The sequence below is a fragment of the Salvia splendens genome, chromosome 11 (genome assembly GCF_004379255.2).
Source record: "Salvia splendens isolate huo1 chromosome 11, SspV2, whole genome shotgun sequence".
NCBI lineage: Eukaryota > Viridiplantae > Streptophyta > Magnoliopsida > Lamiales > Lamiaceae > Salvia > Salvia splendens.
In genome coordinates this window covers 7210707-7233001 of record NC_056042.1, presented here as the reverse complement: position 1 = coordinate 7233001, position 22295 = coordinate 7210707, and the positions used below count along the sequence as shown (strand labels likewise).

The 22295-nt window shown below is 38.4% G+C and overlaps 1 pseudogene; it reads left to right on the top strand.

Annotated features, from left to right (window-relative positions):
- The first annotated feature begins 663 nt into the window (after positions 1–663).
- Positions 664–20296, top strand: LOC121755135 (annotated as a pseudogene).
- Positions 20297–22295: the final 1999 nt, after the last annotated feature.

Here is a 22295-nt window from a genome sequence, read left to right as displayed (position 1 = left end):
ATAAGGATTTTCAATTAAAGGTCTAACTAATAAATATTCGATCGTTGCGAATTTGTGTAAGAATCGGTTTCCTTTGCCAATTTTTCATTGTTGGAGGTTTAGAATTGATGATCGAAATTAAAATAATTGTTGTATATGATGGGCGAATGAATGTGGTAGAGAAACCAGGTGAAATAGATAGGAAAAGAAATGAGCCGACATAAATGTAATATATAAATATTTAAAAGGTAACAACGCTTATAGGAAAACTAAGCTGAGACAAAATTTTTTGGCACGGAGATTAAGAAATTGTGTTGAAAAGTAAGAGAGATGAATAAAATAGGAAATATAAAGGGAGAGTAAAGTAGATGGTTGAATAAAGTATTAGTGATTTAATGTTTTGTTTTTTTTTTTGAAAATAAAATGACTTAACTTAGTTGTGGTATCTCAAAGAGGAAGGACGTGGAATACTACTGAATCGTCACGATATCAATGACACATTCCAATTTCAAAAATTTTATCAAGTTATGCCAAACACTCTGCAAGCTAATTCATATAATAAAAAATATTTATCTTTACAAAATAGTTAAGATGGACTAATCCATCAACAAAACAAAACATATTTTATTTAAATTCCTATTATACCATTCAAATCGAATTAATACCAATTTTCAGCTTTCCCGTATATAGTAGAAACGAGGAGATGAAGTCCCCCGTATGGTTAATCCGTAATCCCATGGTACAATTACTGAATCTTGGTCCGAATTTTGGAGGGAACTTTTTTCTCCATTTGTATAGGTCGGTGCAGTAACGGAAAAATTAGGAGATTACTCGTATTTGAGCAAATTGAGTATGAGTGTTTGCCAGGCTGGCCTCAGCAAACTTTTGCTAATTGAGAAATTTACCCTTTCTTTTATTGAAATGTGAAAATTAGATCTTCTCCTACGTCCTTCGCCGCTGATCTGAACAGCCGAGAATCTCATGATAATCACTCTGCTGTCGTCTGTTTTCTCATCAATTCGTCGTGGGCTGCTTTTCCGAATCCAACACCTAGAATTATATTCACATTGTTATGATTATCAAATGAAAGCAGAATTTTCCGCGAATTAGGGTTCCATTGTAGTTAGAACTCCCGGAGATGGCGCGCCAAATGACTTCTTCCGCCTTCCACAAATCAAAAACTCTTGATAACAAATATGTAAGCTGTTACAATCTCTCTTGAGCTCAATTTTTGTGATTTTATGCTCTTTTCTTCTAGGTAAATTATAGATATTTTTTCTGGATTAAAAACTCTTGATAATAAATATGTAAGCTGTTACAATCACTCTTGAGCTCAATTTTGTGATTTTATGCTATTTTCTTCTAGGTAAATTATAGATATTTTTTGCTGGATTAATTTTAATTGTAGATGCTTGGAGATGAGATTGGGAAAGGGGCTTATGGAAGAGTCTACAAGGGTTTGGATTTGGAGAATGGAGATTTTGTTGCAATCAAGCAAGTTTCCCTCGAGAACATTGCTCAGGAGGATCTCAACATCATCATGGTCTGAATTCTCCTTCTGAAATGCTCAAATTATTTAGTTAATGTGACTAAACTTGGTGTTTTTTCAATCCTTTGCTTGTGACTTCCATGAATTCGGACTCTTTGCTGATTTTCTTTTCCATTGCATGACTTCATTCTTCGTGTGATGGTACACAAATGACAGCAAGAGATCGATCTGCTTAAGGTAAACTTAATCCGCATAATCGTCTTCCGTTTTTAAATTCCCTGCTAAAATAAAGTGTATTTAGTCGCATCAATTAACTTCTGTTTAATGTGTGCATGGTGGCGATTGGTGCTTTTAGCTTGCGTGTTTCTGGTCCTATCCAGAATGCATAGTTTTTGGGCCGTTTGCTTAGAAACGACTGGCTCTAATGTTTGTTTGCTTTTATGGTTACCCCTGACAGATATGATTCTTCAGAATTTATGCTTGCAAACTTGAACTTTCTGACGTGGCACCTAGTTAATGATATGGTTACTGTTAACACAACACACAAGACTTACACACTCTTGAGTAACTCACACACAATCATTATGAACACTCACACACACAGAGAACACACACTAATTGAAGAAGAAGAGAGATAGATGATTTTTTGGAGAAAAAGGATTCTCTTTTATTGATTGATTCCTAACTCTAGAATACAAGTGAAACCGAGCTACTTAAAGCTCATACAATTGTGGTAACTGCCACTAACAGAATGGTATCAAGAATCAAGAAACAAGAGCTTCCAACGGCTCTTTCCTAACAAACGAACTAACTCCAACGGCTAGTTCTTTTCTTGCTTCTTCCTTTCCTCTTCAGCCTTTTACTCTTCATGCTTAGGAACTGAATGTGAACTCACTTCTTACAATTCTCCACCTGAAAAGTACACACTTCAGTTCTTGCAGCACACCTTGATTAATTCATTGCAATGATCAAACTTGTCTCTTCCCAGAGACTTGGTGAGCATATCAGCTAGATTGTGCAAAGTGACAATCTTGACCACCTTCACTCTTCCTCTTTCAATCTCATCTCTAATGAAATGTAGCCTGATGTCTATATGCTTGCTCCTTTCATGAAAATACTGATGCTTAGCCAAGCATATAGCTGAACTGCTATCACAATGCACCACCATAGTTCTCTAATCAAAACCAAAATCTGATATCACACCCTGAATCCAGAAGCTCTCTTGCACAACTGCTGTGAGAGCCATATATTCTGCTTCTGTTGTTGATAGTGTTGGGAAATCTGATATCTGTAGCTGTAGTCTCAGTACTGCCTCCACCTTGATTTGAAGCACCATCATTCTCTAGCTTAGACTCACTCTCTGAGTCACTAACTCCACCTGCACCTTGGCTCAGTCCCACAGACTCCACCTTGAAGAAGTCACTGGCAGCTTCATCATGTCAGCTTCATCAGAGTTCTTACTTTCTTTCAAGTAAGGCATTTGATTCTCAATAAACACCACATCCCTACTGATGATTATTGATGATTACTTTCTGTTTCCAGGCTCAATACACCAGAGCCCTTAACACCTTTCTGATAGCCCAACATGATACACTTTAGAGCCCTAGCTTTAAGCTTACTTTGCCTAGCATGAGCATAGGCTGCACACCCAAACACCTTGTACTTTGAGTAGTCACTGTGAGCTCCATACCACATGTAATCTGGTCAGACTTTAAGGCTGTAGCAGGGCTTTTGTTAATGAGATAGGCAGTTGTATACATTGCCTCACCCCAGAACTTGTTGCTCAATCCAGAGCCAAGAAGCAGGCACCTTACCCTCTCAAGTATTGTTCTATTCATCCTCTCAGCAACCCCATTTTGTTGGGGGTTGCAAGGGACTGTCCTATGCCTCTTCATTCCCTTCTCTTTGCAAAATAGATCAAACTCAGTAGAAAGATATTCTAGGCCATTGTCAGTCCTAAGGCATTTCACACTCCTTCCTTTTTCTAACACCACCTCTTTGCACCACATTTTGAACTTTGTAAATGTCTCTGATTTATCTCTCAGAATATAAACCCACCATTTTCTAGTATCTTCCTCCACCAACAGAATTAACAGGAGGACCCCATAGATCACTGTGTATGTAGTTAAGAGGTGTTGTAGAAGAATGAATACCTGTAGGATAGGGAGCCTTCTTTGCCTTTCCAAGTATGCACTGCTCACATGGATCCAATCCATCTTGTTGCAGTTATCTCCAAGAATTAGGCCTTTCTTTAGTTGGATGGCCCAATCTCATGTGCCACAGCCTCAAGCTATCATCTGACACAGCATTGCTTTCACCATCAACAGCTTTAACAGTGAGATAATAAAGGATATGCTCTCTGTCAGCCTCCATCACCACCTGATTTCCAGACCTCACAAACATCTTTCCCTGATTCAGTAATATGTTGAAGCCTTTCTGCTCCAGCATTCCTAACAAGATTAAATTCCTTTTTACTTCATGAATAAATCTCACTCCAACTCCAGTAAGAATTTTTATAGAACCATCTTGTAGGCACAACTTCACCTTCCCTATCCCTCTGAACTGGTAGATATGATTGTTGCCTAGAAGAACAGTCCCTCTGTTTCTTGCAGCTCATGAAACCAGCTCTTGTTGGGGCACATATGGAAACTGCACCCAGAGTCCATAATCCACCTCTGACTGACTCCTTTATCAACTACATTCAGAAGTTGGGCTGGAGGATCTACACTCTCCACACAATCAGAAGTATTTTGACCTATTCCCTCAGAGGCTTGCTTCCTCTTCCATGCAAAATAATCCTTCTTTAAGTGCCCTGGTTTACACCAGTGACATGATCTGGTTTCTTTCTGAGCATCAGAGCTGGAGGCTATAGAATCTTCAAATTTCTTCTTGATTTTTTGCTTTTTGAATTTCTTGACATTTAAGGCCTCTGCAGCTTGCACATCAGAGCTAGGCAAGGCATTGAGTGTCAAGATAACCTTATCTTCATCTGAAATCTTGACATCAACAGAACCAAGATCATCAATGATCTTATTAAACTCCTCCAGCTACTCTATTACTGATCTTTCAGCAGTAAAACTGTAGGAGTATAGCCTCTTCTTCATGTAAAGTCTATTTGCTAGAGACTTAGCCAAATAAACTTCATCTAATTTCTCCAAGATCTCCACTGCAGTCTTGGCTTCTTGCACATCCCTCAGGACTTTATCACCTAGGCACAAGATGACTGCAGAATGGGCTTTGAGCTGCATCTCATCAAACTTGGCCTGTGATTTTTCATCAAGAACAGGAGCCTTTCCCTTCTCTACTGCAGGTGCAAGAACTGCTGCCAAGCCTTGTTGGATTAAGACTGCCTTCATCTTCATTTTCCACAGGCCATAATCATTTTGGCCATAATCATTTTTGCCTGAGAATTTCTCTGCATCTAGCCTTGCTGCCATCTCTGAGACTGGTCTGAACTTCTGTAAATCAGCCTTTGTTTCCCACTGGACGGCTCCACTTGTTAACACAACACACAAGACTTACACACTCTTGAGTAACTCACACACAATCAGTATGAACACTCACACACACAGAGAAGACACACTAATTGAAGAAGAAAAGAGATAGATGATTTCTTGGAGAAAAGGGATTCTCTTTTATTGATTGATTCCTAACTCTAGAATACAAGTGAAACCGAGCTACTTAAAGCTCATACAATTGTGGTAACTGCCACTAAGAGATAAGTAACAAACTAACTCCAACGGCTAGTTCCTTTCTTGCTTCTTCCTTTCCTCTTCAGCCTTTTACTCTTCATGCTTAGGAACTGAATGTGAACTCACTTCTTACAGTTACTATGCAATGTAGCGCATTAATAATCAATTATCATGTAATTTTCCAGCTTTCTGATGTAAAAATATTAAATTAACAAGTGTTGCTACTGCTTTAGCCGCTTTCGGATGTAAACACCCACCTTGAGAGCTCATTTAAAATTATATATGAAGATAGAGAAGACAAAGAGATAAAAGGCACTCGGATCTTTGGAATACAGTCTAGATATAAGTATATTTTTATTGTTTCGCGAAATTATACATTTAAATCTGAAATACTACAAATTAATATCAGTAGTCTCTTAAAATAAATTGATATATTAAATTATAAAACTAAATACCGATAATTAGATTGATAGGGGCTGAGGCAAAAGCCTTAGTGGTAAAAAGGGCGCTATTGATGGTGCTAGAATGTGTTTCCCCGCATTCACAATTTGATTTTTCATTATTTATTCTACAAAAATTTGAAAATTGATCAAATGCTGTGCCATTGTCTCCTGCTTATATTGTTTGATTTTGGCTTTATCTTCCAGAATCTTAATCACAAGAATATTGTGAAATATCTGGGATCTTTGAAGACGAAATCTCATCTTCACATAATACTTGAGTAAGTTCAGACGCAGACATATATTTCTGCAACTTACTTGCCTATTCACGGCCACAAATTTTCATAATCTGCTAGTTTTTGTTTTTTTCTAAAAGGTATGTGGAGAATGGATCTCTTGCAAACATAATAAAGCCAAACAAATTTGGGGCCTTTTCCAGAGTCATTGGTGGCTGTTTACATAGCCCAGGTTTCCCAACAAACCTCATCCTTTATCAGTTGGTTTCTGTTGTTATGTTTCGGTCATAAATATCTACTAGCATGTTGTAATCAGGTGTTAGAAGGATTGGTTTACCTGCATGAACAAGGTGTGATTCATCGTGATATCAAGGGGGCAAATATACTGACAACAAAAGAGGTACACTTAATCTTGTTCAATTTTTGTGACTTTTGTCACTTAATTTGCTCAAATTTTTTGTTTAACTGAACTGCTTTCTCCCGTGTGCTGCTTTGGAAATTAGCTAAGCTTTGAAAATTTGATTAACTATTGCATGTTGTTTGGGGATTTTTATTTTTTAGTGATAAAAATATATGGCCGTTGATTATGACATTTTTTGCTTCCTCTAAATCTTGTGCCTTTGTATGCTTTGACATGTGCTTATACTTGTATGCAAATGTATCAGTATAACCCCCCCCCCCTCCCAATTGGAATAGATTTTGACATTAAAATTAAAGCCTGTTGAACCAGTATCCCTTTCATCTAACTTGAAATTTCAGGGCCTTGTCAAACTTGCAGATTTTGGGGTTGCTACAAAACTTACTGAAGCAGATGTTAATACTCATTCTGTTGTTGGAACACCTTATTGGATGGCCCCTGAGGTATATTAATCTCTTTCTTAGCATTTGAGGTTAAGTTTCATTCTCTGCATTTGGTATTTCTTTCTAATTTCTACTAATGTTATGTTAAGAAAGCTTAGCAACATACACATTTGGTATCTAATGATTCTAATCCACCATATAAACTGTTTTATTGTAGAAGGGGTAAGGGAAGGGGTTTGTAGAAAAATAATCTAAACACGGAAAGAAATGATGGGAGGCTTGTGAGTTAATTGTAAGTGCCCACAGATTCGTGTTGCGAAATCTAACCCAAGTAATCCACAGAAATAAAGCAAGTCTGAGTTTACACAGAAACTAGGATGTTAGGTATGCTAGAACACATTACCTAACTATTAGGGTCTTAATATGTTAGAAGAGCATAGCTAACTATTATTTTTTGTAAGGAGAAACTTTTCGTTAGTAAACTAATCAGTGTTATCAAAAGCCCGGTTCCAGGGGAATCGCCCTGAGGTGTCTGGGGCGAGGGATATTCATAGTGCGAGCCTGGGGTGACTTGGGCGAGCCTTGGTGTGGCTGGGGCGATGTAACTTTTCAAATCCCTAAATTCTAAAGTCTTCAAATCTTTTTTTACTAAAATAACTCATGACAGATCTTCTCCCTTCATATCTGATTAGAATCCCTTCGAATCACCAAAAATATTGCCAAATATAATAACTCTCACATTCCTCCAAAATAATTAATGTTTCAGCTCCTCTCCTCTTCTCAAGAAAATTATATAATCCTTCTTCTGTTCTTCTTCTCAATTAAATCTTCTTTCTTTTTCAATTCAAATTCTTCGTGAGTATCATGAAAAGAAGAACCCGCATCTGTTAGTAGGCCGAGATTTGTGGGGGTCGCGTCTTGTCATCCCGTGCCCTGGATTTTTACTTAATCACCCGATGTGCCTTCTAACAACACTGAAACTAATGCATGTAGCTCAATAAGGTTATGTATTATGAAGGCATTAACTGCTTAGATCGGTTCATTTGAATGCACTATCAGTTGATTGGAGTTCATATTATGGTATTGCAGTGAAATTGCATTGAAGTTGTACCTGTGTTTGCCTGTCTGATAGTACTGTCTATCGTGTTCCATGATTTTAGTAGCTGATAAAGTAATTGAGCCTATATGTAACATAGAAATCAATTTTATCTTTATGAATGCTAGTGGAAGCCGGAAGGTTTGAACTGCTCTGTTGTTAAATTGATTGTATTTTTACAATGTTAATGAATACAAATTGATGGAATTGCAATTGCTGTGACGGAAACTACAGTTTTCTTAACTGATTACCTGTTTGATGACATATCCGTTAATTTCTTCCGTTCATGATGAGATGGATGGACAGTATTTTAGAGATAAAAAGAACCAACTGTAATGGCTCAAAATCTTTGAAGAATGATGATTAATAATAAGACTAACAGGCAGAATAATGAACTCAGAAGAGAACCCTTTCTACCCAAGCACCAATCACTCTGTTCTGATCAAGAAAACTGACAGGTTCTCCTGCAATGGAGTAACCTTTTTTATTTGCTAGACAGAACCCTTGATTAGAGCCTGTAAGACAAAAACCGTAGACAGACAATAATAAAGTCTGAATCAGAAATAATTTAAGAGACTCAGGAAAGCCCGGTCCTAGGTGAGGGCATCCTGTGCCTTCGACCTGCTCTGGTGAACACGATTTGCAACACAGTGCTCCCTTGTGGAAGCTTCTGAATTATAACTGTAGAATTGTGGTTTAGCCCATCTTAATTTAGGAAAAGAACATATGTGTGAAAAATAAGATGTGAGCTTTGCAATTTATGAATGTTTTCAGTCGTTTCTGTTTGGTGTTAATTCTTGGTTTTACTTTATAAATACCTTCACATGCTTAATGTCTTTCTATTACGAACAACAGAGGTTTTGTTGTAAACAAGTAGTATATGTTTTATGCAAATTTTCATAGTTTCTGGAATTCGATGCATGATAAAGAACACCTTTCGTCTTCTTTGCCAATTTCAGGTCATTGAAATGTCAGGAGTTTGTGCTGCGTCTGACATTTGGAGTGTAGGCTGCACTGTAATTGAACTTCTTACATGTGTTCCACCATACTTTGATCTACAGCCAATGCCCGCCCTCTTTAGGATTGTACAGGTAGGTTAGGTAGCAGAAGTTCTTACCAAATTCTTTTGAATTGAAGTTCATGGTTTCTGGTCAGTTCATAGTTATTTTATCTATTCTCCTTCCCATTCTAACTTGCAGTAACCCTATCAAATTCAAATTAGTACTGGTGAAAACTGTTTACATGGACTCATTTATCTGCTCTGTTACTGTTGCTTTACTCAAGCTGGCACTTCATTTATTGTTTCAGGATGAAAATCCTCCAATTCCAAATAGTCTATCTCCAGCTATTACGGATTTCCTGCGTCAATGCTTTAAAAAGGTCAGCTGGAAATCACTATATATATGTAATATGTGGCCTTCCTTGACTTTATCTGATTGTTTACTTGCGGGAAAGTTCTTAGTCTTACCATCTTGAATTAGAAACTGGTCCTTTTTTTTTCCTGTTAATCACTTTACTGAATTTCCATATATATTTTTTCTTGTTTAAAACTTTATAGCTGCTGTCTCCATGATTCCATCAAAGTATAACCTGTTGTGAAGTAAATATGAAATGGCAAACGAGAGTCTTTGTTGTGTATATCGAGCTAATCATATGCAGGGTATTATCTTTTGAAGATTATATTGATCTCTGGAGAGATAGATTATTGTGTCTCCATGTGAAGAATCAGCTCTTAAAGGCCTAGATCACATCTTTTTTGCATTATACTTTTTGCACTCCACTTTCTGCAAAAAATTTTGTGTGTTGGACTGTTGGGGCGGGGGGGGTATACTGGATTTTGCCACAATTAATGATTAATTCAAGAAGTGTTTCCGATTTTGATGGCTTTGTTAGCAAGAAGAGAAGTTAATATGTAGGGTACAACAACATGTTAGTGCCATTGGAGTGACTACATTTAATTTGACATTTCAGGATGCTGGACAGAGGCCAGATGCAAAAACATTACTTTCGCACCCTTGGATTAAAAACTCAAGGCGTGCTCTACAAAATACTCTTCGTCATAGTGGAACCTTGAGGTAGTCTATTAGTTCTCTCTTGTCCTTGAGGATAAGCACCAATATGATAAATTTTTTACTTAGGAAAACTCAAAAAAAGGTCTTCTCCTTTTTGATTGAGTTAACTCAACAAAAATGCAATAGGTAATGCATGCTTGCTTCCATTAGGCCATCCTTGAGATTTAGTCTATCAACTTGAAGTTTTATGGATATTTGTTGTCTTGAGGATTCAGTAATTGATTCCTATAAATTTGGTTATTAAGTTTTGATGCTCAGAATATTGTCTAAAATGTTGTTGATGTGTGTTTAAGCTATCCCTAGTTGGGTTCCCACCATACTATGTCTATCAAGTGTAACACTGTATGGGAAATAATATATGCTATGGTGAATTTTAAGCTGTTTTGCTTTGTATGAATAGATTCTCTTCTACTGTAGTGCTTCACATGATCTACAATCTCGGAAAGTTGGCCTTAAGGCCTTATAGTTCATATTACTACAACCTTAGTATATATAGTTTGTTGGGAGATATTTTGGTTTATTGGATTGACCTGATTTTCTAATGCATGAAGCTATTGTTAATTGTTTTATCTATGGACTTAGGTTCTACTCCGTTCGTCCGCGATAGTTAGCCCCGCTTGTGTGGGTTTTAAGAAATGTGAAAGAAAGCGAGTGGAAAAAGTTAGTGGATTGTAGCTCCCACTTTTATATACTACTATTAGTTTTATAATGGAATGTGAGTGTGAAATTTAGTGGACTGTGGGGTCCATTTACCCAAAATGAAAACTAAATGGGAATTTTAAGCGGATGTACCAAAATCACAAAATGGGACTTTATATCGCGGACCGAGGGGGTACAATATAGTGCTTGGGACTTGGGAGAAATCTTGTCTCTTGCACTCTTACTTCCTCTGCATGTATGTATGAGTTTGTGGTTCAGTTGAAGCACATCATTTCTTTACATTGGTATTCTTCACTGACGTACATCAATGCCTTCTTTTTCATGTTCTTATTTTCCTTTTGTTCAATCTGTATAGATCTTTTGACTGTCGAAATTGAAAGGATGCAGATTTTAAGCATAAATGGTGAAATATGTGCAGGAACATTGATGAAGTTGGAGCTGGGGGTGCTAGTATAAGTAGCAGTGAACAAGGGCATAATATTGAAGCCTCTTCCGCTGAGAAAGTAAAGTAATTATTGTTTGAAATTTTCATGTTATGTGGCTTGATTTTTCCTCTTATTAGTTGAATCTCTGACCCTGAGTACTTTTTCCTATTTGCCTAGTTTTGCTTGTTCTGAAGATGATGCTTTAACTGATATATTTTTGTATTAAAATCCTGTTTTTACTTTCAGGATAAAACAGAGATGTCACCCTCGGAGACTTCAGCTGTCAGCAAGTCTTACGAGGATGATAGCTCAAAACCTAATCTTACCGAGGAAAGAACAAACAACCTTGAAGAAGATACTGTTTCAAATCAAGTTCCAACATTTGTTATCCATGAGAAATCACCCGTCGAGTCCAGCTCGAGCAAACTTTTGGGTAGTCATGACTCAGAGATTGAAAAAGAGCAGAGACCTAACCTTAATCAGCAGGGTGAAGTGCTGATGAATGGTGAGGTCGAAGCTGCTGAGTCTACGATGAGAACTGTCGTGGCCAAAAAAGTTGAAAAAAAAGGAAGTGCAGTTGGTATCATTCATGGGAAGTTTAATTTTGGTCAAAAGAACCAAGAATCTAGCCCGAGGAAGGTAAATTTGACCATTCAGATCCTTTGCGGCTTTGATTAAGCACATTTTTTTTTGGCTGAAAGTGATATCTTGGCGCAGGGTTATGTGGAATAGGGATAGTTGTGTGGGTGGAATTTTTGTAAATTTCTAAGCTTTCAGTACTCTCATATTTGTAGTTGTAACTTTGAAGATTCAGAGGTCATTGTATTTGCTTCCCTTTTGAGTGCCCCGTAAATTACTTATGTGCAGCACATGAGACTAAACACTGTTGTATTTGTCTGCTTGGTATGGAGTAATTTACTGTCTGGGAATTTGAGACCACTTAATCCCTTAGCTACAACTACTTGAAAATGAATATTCTTCTAGGTCGGAATAAAATTAAGTACTATATTAGAGAAAGTAGCAGAAATGGGTTGTGAATAGCTTGTAACACCTCGAATCTGTAAGCAGAATTGGGGTATTGAATGATTGTAGCACCTTGAATCTGTATTTGTTGAATGAGTGTATGGTTAATTGGTTATGCAGCATACTCATGGCAGACTGGCAGTGCAGACTTGAAGGATAATGGCTGTGCTAAAATGTGATACATTCTTGTATTATTTCCTGTTAATTTAGTTTTTCCTAGGAGTGCTGTTTGAATCAATTGTTTGCTTCTTCATTCCCTTAATAGGGTTATATTTTTGTCAGCAATGGAAATTTAACGAGGCTTTAGGCATTTATGTGCTACATATAGTATTTCTACTGATATAATGGCTCTAATTTATTCTGGTTCCCACCTGTGTAGACCGTGAAGGAACCAATGACTTCAGGAGGTAATGAACTTAGTAAATTCAGTGACTCCCCGGGTGATGCTTCTTTGGAAGATTTGTTTCATCCATTGGATAATTTGGAGGACCGGGTAGCTGAAGCCTCTACCTCTGCATCATCTTCAAATGTAATTCAAGGAAATGTAGTATCTGATGGTGGAAAGAATGACTTGGCAACAAAGTTAAGGGCTACAATTGCTCAGAAACAAATGGAGAATGAATCTGTTCAGGCTAGTGGCGACCTCCTTCGCTTAATGATGGGTGTTTTGAAGGAAGATGTAATTGATATTGATTCTCTGGTAAGATTGACTATATAAAATGGAATTTACTTTCTTATCTAAATTCCCCCTAGGCTTTTATCTTATGCTTAACATGCTTGTCAGGTATTTGAAGATAAATTGCCTGCAGAAAATCTTTTTCACCTTCAGGTATATTTATTCTCCTGCTGAATTGCTTTCATTGTGTATTCTGTATGCTCTCTTCTTATCCAAGTTAAATGCCAACATTGTGTTAAAACTTGCTACAAGGTTGTCCTGTCTTGGACTATAGGCATAATGTATCTCTTGAGAACTTAATATGGGTTATCTTGTTCAATGATCTACTTGTTAGATATGGAATTAGTTTTTTGTATCCTGATCCTAGTTGTGCTGTGGCCAAATTTCATATGTTTTTCAATTTTTGTTGTGATTCTGTTCTCTCTTGCAGAAATGGATGCAGTTTCTTAACTCTCATGTTGTTTCTCTTTCACAGGCTGTTGAATTCAGCAAATTGGTGTCCTTGTTGAGGCCAGATGAACCAGAAGATGTGATAGTATCTTCTTGTCAGAAGTTGACCACTTTCTTTCATCAGCGACCAGAGCAGAAGATTGTTTTCATTACACAACATGGTTTGCTCCCTCTAATGGAACTGCTTGAGGTTCCAAGAACTCGCGTATGTAACTTGCCTGAAGTTCATTAGTCTGTTACCTTGTTGCTTTATATGCACGTGCTGTTGTACCTTCTTGTGTTGCTGATCAGTTCTTCCATTTCAGGTTATATGCTCAGTTCTACAAGTTCTGAATCAAATAATTAAAGATAATACTGAGTTTCAGGAGAATGCTTGTCTTGTGGGTCTTGTAAGTGTTCTGCAAATCTAATTAATTCTCTCTTTTGGTTTGTGAGGGTCAAAGTTTGAAAATGTTAAAAAATGTAATCCGAGGAATATGTGGTGTTTAGGTTCACTTGAACTATGATGAAGGTCAATAAAGGTGCATAAAGCATTATATTTTGTTACAAACTTCTGATTTAAAGTTAAATACCTACTCATTTCTTGATGGTTATCCATGTAAGGTGGCCTCACTCTGTGACTGTAAACTTTTGAGTTACTTAGGATAACTGGTTAGTATTCTGATTATATTAGGATTCTGACCTCCTTCCTGCAGATAAACAACTATACACACAAGAAGAATTGACTTTTAGATATGGTCTTTCTGGATATGAAAGTTAGAAGTTCAAAAAAATTTATTTTTCTCTTATTTGCGTTCTGATTGTAAGTATGATCATATTACCAAAACCTCGCTGTTATTTTCGTCAAGTTGCCTACTTATAGGACTGGTTATGGTATTTATAGAAATCACTTGATCTCTGGTGGGTGATGGCATACTCTGGATGAGAGTTTTGGATCATAAAAGATCTCTTTATCAAATTTTGTGATCATAAATGATCACAAAATTTCTTCCAACTTGTAACTTGCTTGGTCCCCTTCTAAAGATAGGAGAATCACATAAATAACGTCTGTTATAGAGCTTTTATTTTTGGGTATTGCTGGTACAGACTCTGTGATGAGTAATGTACGTATATAAAAAAATGTTCCAGATTCCCATTGTGATGAGCTTTGCTGTACATGATCGTCCACGGGAGGTGCGCATGGAAGCAGCATTTTTTTTCCAACAACTTTGCCAATCAAGGTTAAATGTTATCTCCTGAGTATTATTCTCTTGATCTATATTCTTCTGCTTCGATGTGTGATATTTAATCTTTTGTATTTCAGCTCCCTAACATTGCAAATGTTTATTGCATGTCGTGGTATACCAATTTTGGTGGGCTTTCTAGAGGCTGATTATGCAAAGTACAGGTAAATCTACATGGATGTTATTCTTGTCATAATTGTGCATTTTTTATTACTTAAGGGCATGTTTGGTAGAGTAGTTAGGGTGCATTTTTAATTACTTATGGGTGCGTTTGATGGAGTAGTTAGGATTAAGCAGGTTGAGAAATCGAGATAATTTGTATATCTATGTGTTTGGTAGCCTAGTCATAAAACCAAGATAAATTAGAAAAGCTGTTCGGCAATTAAATGTTTACACTTTAGATTAACCTAAGAAAATACTAAAATGGCCTTACAATAATCCGTTAAGGCTAAAATAACCTTCGAACTCCCTGCATTCTCTCTTCTCTCTGCTCTTCCTCTCCCTCTAATTATCTCCTCACCCCAGCCTCCATCTGCTTCTGCTTCCACTTGTGGTGGTATTCTTGTATACTCTTCCTCTCCCTCCAATATACTCCTAACCTCAGCCTCCACCTGCTTCCGCTTGTGGTGGTATTCTTGTATACTCAACGAATGGTAGGTCTTGTCTCTGCCGATTGGATTGGAACGAGATTACCAGAGTAAAAGAGATTGTCTCACAGTGGATTTCATCGTTGTCTTGTGCTTTTCAGTTCGACTGAAATGGCTACGGTGGCCGTCGTTGTTGTCTTGTGTTCGACGAAGGGAAGAATGATGAAGGAGGCTGGCGGCCGAGACGGATGTGTCAACAGGCGTAAACTTTGGAATTTCTCTTTAACTGTTCAAACTAGTTAACATTTTAAAGGGGGGGGGGGGGTTCAGATTCTTATGCAAAGAGAAACAGTAAAAAAAAAGACTGGCTGGCTGCTACTATGGGCTTCTTTGTTGCTTTGTTAACTTATCTGCGCTACCAAACGGATAGTAAAGAAAGATAAATTATCTAATAAGATGTCAGTTAGAAAAATGTAATTGTATGTCATCTGTTGCCAAACATTTATGGTACTGGCATTTTATTTTGTACTGATGACATGATATGCACTTATGAACCAAATCTCTGACAAAAATTCCGGACAAAAAGATGGTTTTATTTTTATCCATTTATTCCCATTTCTAAAGTAAAAAAATGTTCCCTCTCCCCCAAGGGTAAGTGATATATGACACCCTCTAAATTGGCTAGTCCTGGCAGTTTGCACCTTAAAAATATACTACTGTGCTAATCTATGGACTAAAATTGGTCCTATATTAACCCAAATGAACTTTTTGATCCCACACATTACGTTTGGTACCTATTGGTCCAAAAATGGTCCTATTTTGGGTTAAATTACTGATATAATTACTTATATTTTTTGATATAGTACTTAATTATATCAGAAAATAACATCAAGTTGCATAAGTGTGCTTTTGTGTACCAAACCAAGAAAGTACAAAAGATCTTTACATTTGATGAAGCAAGGAAGATTGCCCTTCCTCCCTTCTATTCTGGCACAGTGTTGGAGTTGCTTGCTGGGTCTCAAATAATAAAATATCAAGAGTTTTCTGCGTGCTTTTGTTTGTTTAATATGCAGCCATAAATTGGATATGGATCCTAACCATCACTTCTTTGGGGATTATTCATCTCTTTTCTGATAAAATAGTGTTTCCTATTAAAAAATAGCTTTGGATTGTGTAGAAAGACATTTAGTATTTCATCTAGACTGGCTATGGGGTACTATAGCCAATTAGTAAATTATATTTGGAACTGCCCATATTTTTGAGTCATTATATTATTGTGAAATAGGTACTCGTTTTGGTTTACCTATTGGTATGCTAATTACTTTTATTACCTCAATTACAGGGAAATGGTTCATATGGCTATTGATGGCATGTGGCAAGTTTTTAAGCTTCAAAAGTCGACCTCTAGAAATGATTTTTGTCGTATAGCTGCTAAGAATGGGATACTACTCAGACTTATTAATACCCTTTATAGTTTGAATGAGGCAACCCGTCTAGCTTCTATAGCTTCTGGTGGTGGGTTTGCTCCAGATGGTTTAAGTTCACGACCAAGATCTGATGCTCTGGATTCCAACGGTCCATTTACGCGAATAGATTCTGCATTTTATGGGAATGACCTGCATGATCACATTAAAGTCAAGCCTGGAGATCATATTTCACAAACTGGAACGCTAGAACCTTCGCATGCATCTGCATCACATTCTCCTGAATTGAGATTTATTGCTTCAGATGCTGAGAGGCCTCGACCCAGTGTTTCTAATGTAGAGGCATTGGGTGGTTCAAGAGTCACAGATCCTGCATCTTTGGACAGATTATCCAATTCGGCAGTAAAGGATCACATTCCGACTAGAGACAGGGAAAGTGTAGACAGGTGGAAGAATGAGACTTCGAGAGCTGAAGTTGACCTAAAGCAGCAAAGAGGAGCTAATGTAACAACTGGAAGAATATCCATGGATAAAGCTCCAAAATCCATGGATGTCACAACAAATGGATCAACTGCTCACACTGGTAGTCAGCAAGAGAACATTCGACCCCTTTTGAGTTTGTTGGATAAAGAACCTCCATCACGGCATTTCTCTGGGCAGCTTGAGTATGTGAAACATCTTACAGGGATGGAGAAACACATGGAGAAACATGAAAGCATTTTGCCTCTTTTACATGGATCAACTGACAAGAAAACAAATGGTCTTGACTTTTTGATGGCTGAATTTGCAGGTGAGCAATATATGCTCATTTAGCATAGTTGTCTACTTGTCTTGAGATTCGATATCTGAGTTACTCTTTTAATACCTGACACTAGTACCACAATTACATGCCAGAAGGAAAAAATGCTTTATAATCTTTCAGTTTTGATTCATTGTGAGAATTGAGTCTTGGACATATTGCTTTGCAGTTTTACTTTGTGAATGGTCATTTTAGCTGTTGTAGCTTTCTCTCAGTAATAAGCACTAATGTATTGCGACCCTAATAGTTTCTGGTTTCTTCCCAGAGGTCTCTGGAAAAGGAAGGGAAAATTCTAATGTGGATTCGTTGCCTAGAAGTTCACCTCAAGCAGCTAATAAGAAACACGGACCTCTGACATCGAACGGGGGAACTGTTGCCGCTTCTGGACTCGCATCACAGAGAGCATCTGGTGTGCTATCCGGTTCAGGAGTTTTGAATGCCAGACCTGGGAGCGCGACATCGTCTGGACTACTTACCCATATGGTCTCACCATGGAATGTTGATGTTGCTCGGGAGTATCTGGAAAAGGTTGCAGACCTTCTATTTGAATTTGCTGCAGCAGACACAGCAGTAAAATCTTATATGTGTAGCCAAAGTTTGCTTAGTCGTCTCTTCCAAATGTTTAATAAGATAGAACCCCCAATTCTTCTAAAGGTATTGCAAAAGTTTCTCTTCTCTTAGCATTTGTTCTGTTTCTGGTCAAATTTTCTCATAATCATGTTCCTTCAGCTATTGAAGTGTATAAACCATCTATCGACGGACCCACATTGCTTAGAACATCTTCAAAGAGCTGATGCTATCAAATATTTAATCCCAAATCTTGATCTCAAAGAAGGTTCCCTTGTGTCACAAATACATCATGAGGTGAGACATTGTTTGTATTCTTTTTTACTTACGTTCTACTATAGGGTGATTATGCTCAACCCTTTAACTAACTCGTGAGAATGACTACTCTGGATAAATTAAATTCACGGGTTTAAGTGATGTGGTATAGGCAATGAGTGCTATTACTTTTAGTGTTTCTGTATATAATTGAAGCAACTTACCTGAGATGGCAGATCTTGCTTATGGGCCAGTTCCTGTTGTAGTTCTAGTGGATATACGAGACTCATAAAGGAATCCAGAAATTGGCTATAGCTAAAAGAGCTCCAATCGTATGCAATTTTTTAGAAGCATATCTTTATAAAATTTCTTGCCCATCTTTGCATTTAAAATTTAATTTTTTAGTATGCTTGAATGTGAAGTATAGTCAGAGTTATAGGTAGTGTATTGGGTAGTTGGCTTTACTTGATAAAGACTTAATATGATTCGGTACATGCAGTTGACCAAATACCAAAGCATGTGGTTCTATTTTTTCATCTTTTTAACTGAACGCTTAATTTTCTTGAACTATTTCATATTTTCTCCAGTATACTTGATCTTTTCTCATTGGACATTGTCCGTCTTCTTTTGTTTGCTGAAGGTCCTTAATGCTCTATTCAACCTATGTAAGATAAACAAGAGGAGACAGGAGCAAGCTGCAGAAAATGGGATCATTCCCCACTTAATGCATTTCATCATGTCAGATTCTCCTCTAAGACAGTGTGCATTGCCTTTGCTGTGTGATATGGCTCATGCATCAAGAAATTCGAGGGAGCAGTTGCGAGCTCATGGAGGACTGGATGTGTATCTTAGCCTTCTTGAGGATAATATCTGGTCTGTGACTTCACTAGATTCAATTGCTGTATGCTTGGCGCACGACAATGAGAACAGGAAAGTAGAACAAGCTTTACTCAAAAAGGATGCCGTCCAGAAATTGGTTAAGTTCTTCCAGTGCTGTCCGGAACAACACTTTTTGCACATATTAGAACCGTTCTTGAAAATTATCACGTACGTCTATCCTGATATCATGTATCTTCTGTATTTTATACATTATGTTCCCTCATGCATCTTTATAGTATTCTTAATGATATAACATTAGCTTGATTAAGATCTACTAAGTAATGCACAACTTCTCATGGGATTAAGTTTCTGGAATTTGCTATATTGACTTGAGTTTCTGGCAAAACAATTATGGGAGAATTACTAGCATTTGTTTCCTTCTCTAATTTGATAATAGGCTGAAATAGAACTTCTTTCTGTAGAAAATAAGAATTTTTAAGAGAATAGAGAATGAATTAGTATTATCTGGTGAATGACACTCCGTTCTCTCCAGATTTAGTATTGGCAACTCACTTTATGGCGAAACTAGTATTCTCTAGATTTATAATGGGAGCTGCTAACATTATGTGGGTTATAGCATTCCTGTCTGAGAAAAGGATATACAGAGCCTGGGAAGTGGTTTAGTCGCCATATATTCACCTTCTGTTGATTTGGTACTCATTAGTATTTCGGTGTATCCAGTGACTCATGTAACATACATTGCATCTGGCATTATTCTGTGCATCTCACAACGGTTTATGATGCAGGAAATCTTCTCGAATAAACACCACTCTGGCAGTTAATGGGCTGACACCGCTGCTTATCTCAAGACTTGACCATCCAGATGCAATAGCTCGTCTGAATTTGCTCAAGTTAATAAAGGTGTGAGACTTTTATATGCCATGTTGTGCTATATCCTGAAAAATTAAATGCATTGATACTAGTAAAACTGTGTTATGTCATTGACCAATGTAATGAGGTTGTACATAGCGGTTATCATTAAAAAATGCCATCTGTATCGAGCTATTTCATGTTCCACTGCTTTTAGTTATCAAAGATTTTGAAAGACCAGTCATATGTAGAATCAGTATCTGTGGTTAAGCTCGTATTGTTAGGGGTTGGTTTTGATGTTGTGTTTTGTGTTCAGGCGGTATACGAGCACCACCCTCGTCCGAAGCAACTTATTGTGGAGAATGATCTGCCTCAGAAACTTAAGAATTTGATTGAGGAGAGGAGAGATGGACAGAGTTCGGGAGGCCAAGTTTTGGTTAAACAAATGGCTACTTCACTTCTCAAAGCTCTTCACATCAACACCGTTTTGTAATGTAAATTGTTTTGCTAAATTTTTCGCTTGTAAAGTTTCTCTGGTTCCCAACCCTCGCATTTTTGTTGTATTTTCCTTTTCGATGTTTTTGCTAATTTTAAATTGTTATCTATGTCAATTTTTATGTAATTTTTCTCTGCAAACAGAAGTGATAAAGCAACATAATGTGTGTATTTTTATCTTCATCTTGTATTAAATGCAAAATGTGAAATTTACTTCTTATTGCCGATACTATAGCTTAATAACATTTGACACTTGTGTCCATATTGGATGTGTATTAATTAGACCATCCACAATGCCGCCCAGTCGACCGCCCAGCGAGTGTCCATATTGGATGTGTATTAATTAGACCATCCACAATGCCGCCCAGTCGACCGCCCAGCCGAGCGTCGGTGCTGGGCGGTTCGCTGGGCGGTCTATTGCAGTCGCCCAGCGGGCGATTGGAGAGAGAAACCGCGCAGCGCTGGGTGGTCGCGTGGCGCTGGGCGATCCGCTCGGCGCTATTGCAGCGCCCGGATCGCCCAGCGCACCGCCTAACGCGAAAATTAAATTTTTTTTTTCCGAAACACTATATATACGCGCTTTGCTCGTCATTTTCATTCGCACCACTTGTTTTAACGAGTACTCTCTCTATCTTAATTTCTGTACAAGAGCAACAACGCGAAATGAGTTACGCTGGTGATGGTAGTGGTGGTAGCGGAGGGGATGCTGAGGAGTACGAACGTCGAATGGCCGAAGCGTTGGACGCCTATACGACCAACGCGATAAACCAATGGATGGAAAGGGCCTTGCAGCCGGCGATACCTCGACCTCCCCCAGTGGTCCACCGCCGCAGTGTGATTGATCGGGATCACGTAGCTGCACATCAGCGCCTATACGAAGACTACTTCGCACAGGAGCCTCGGTTCAACGCCAACCTTTTCAGGCGTCGTTTTAGGATGAGCAGGGACCTGTTTATGCGTATTGTCAACGCATTGGAGTCTCGATATCTGTATTTCCGCTTCGGGCACGATGCGGCTGGCAGATCCGGCCACACACCTATTCAAAAGTGCACTGCGGCAATCCGGCAGTTGGCCTACGGAGGCGCGGCAGACATGTGGGACGAGTATCTCCACATCGGTGAGACGACTGCCCTGCAATGTCTGAAGAATTTCTGTCTGGGAGTGATAGAAGTATTCGGTGATCAGTATCTCCGAACGCCTACCCCCGAAGACTGCCAAGATCTGTTGCGGATGCACGGGAGTCAGCATGGGTTCCCGGGTATGTTAGACAGCATAGATTGTATGCATTGGGAGTGGAAGAACTGTCCCGCAGCCTGAAAGGGGTTCTACACGTCCGGCTACAAGGGAAAGAATCCCACGATGATCCTGGAGGCCGTAGCTGATTACCAGCTTTGGATTTGGCACGCGTATTTTGGGATAGCTGGTTCGAACAACGACCTCAACGTCCTCAACTCGTCGCCACTTTTCAACGAGCAGTGCCAGGGCGTCGGTCTGGCCATCAGTTTTGTCGCCAACGGCAACCAACATGATATGGGCTACTACTTGGCGGATGGGATATAGCCTAGGTGGCCTGTCTTTGTGAAGACGATCCGATGCCCAGGAGATGAGAAGAAGGCATACTTTGCGGCACGGCAAGAGTCAGCACGCAAGGACGTGGAGCGCGCATTTGATGTGCTCCAGTCTCGATGGGCGGCAATTAAGGGTCCAACGCGTTTGTGGAATGTCCAATGCATTGCTGATATAATGTACGCATGTATTATCATGCACAACATGATTGTCGAAGATGAAGGTGGCGATCTGACCAATTGGGTCAACGACGATAATGAAGCCGGTCCAAGCCACGGCGTGGCCGCCCCCAACGTACGGAGTGGGGTACCTCACGATGAAGCCGGCCTCCTACAAGCACATGCCGACATGCGCCAAACGGAGGCTCATATTCGACTCCAAAAGGATTTAATTGAAGAGTTATGGGCGCGGAGGATTGACCGCCGTTAGTTTTTTTTTATTATGTAAATTTTTAATTAATGTACTTTTTAAATTTTATTAATATTAGTGAATTTTCTTGTTTTTGTGTCGTAAATTTAATTCCGTATATTGTGTGATTGTTAATTATTTCATTTTGTATATATTTGTTAATAGTGATGTGGATAGTATGTGGCTAGGCTATGGCTGGGCTATTGCTGGGCTATTTGCTTGTTTTGATGATGTGGCAGGAGG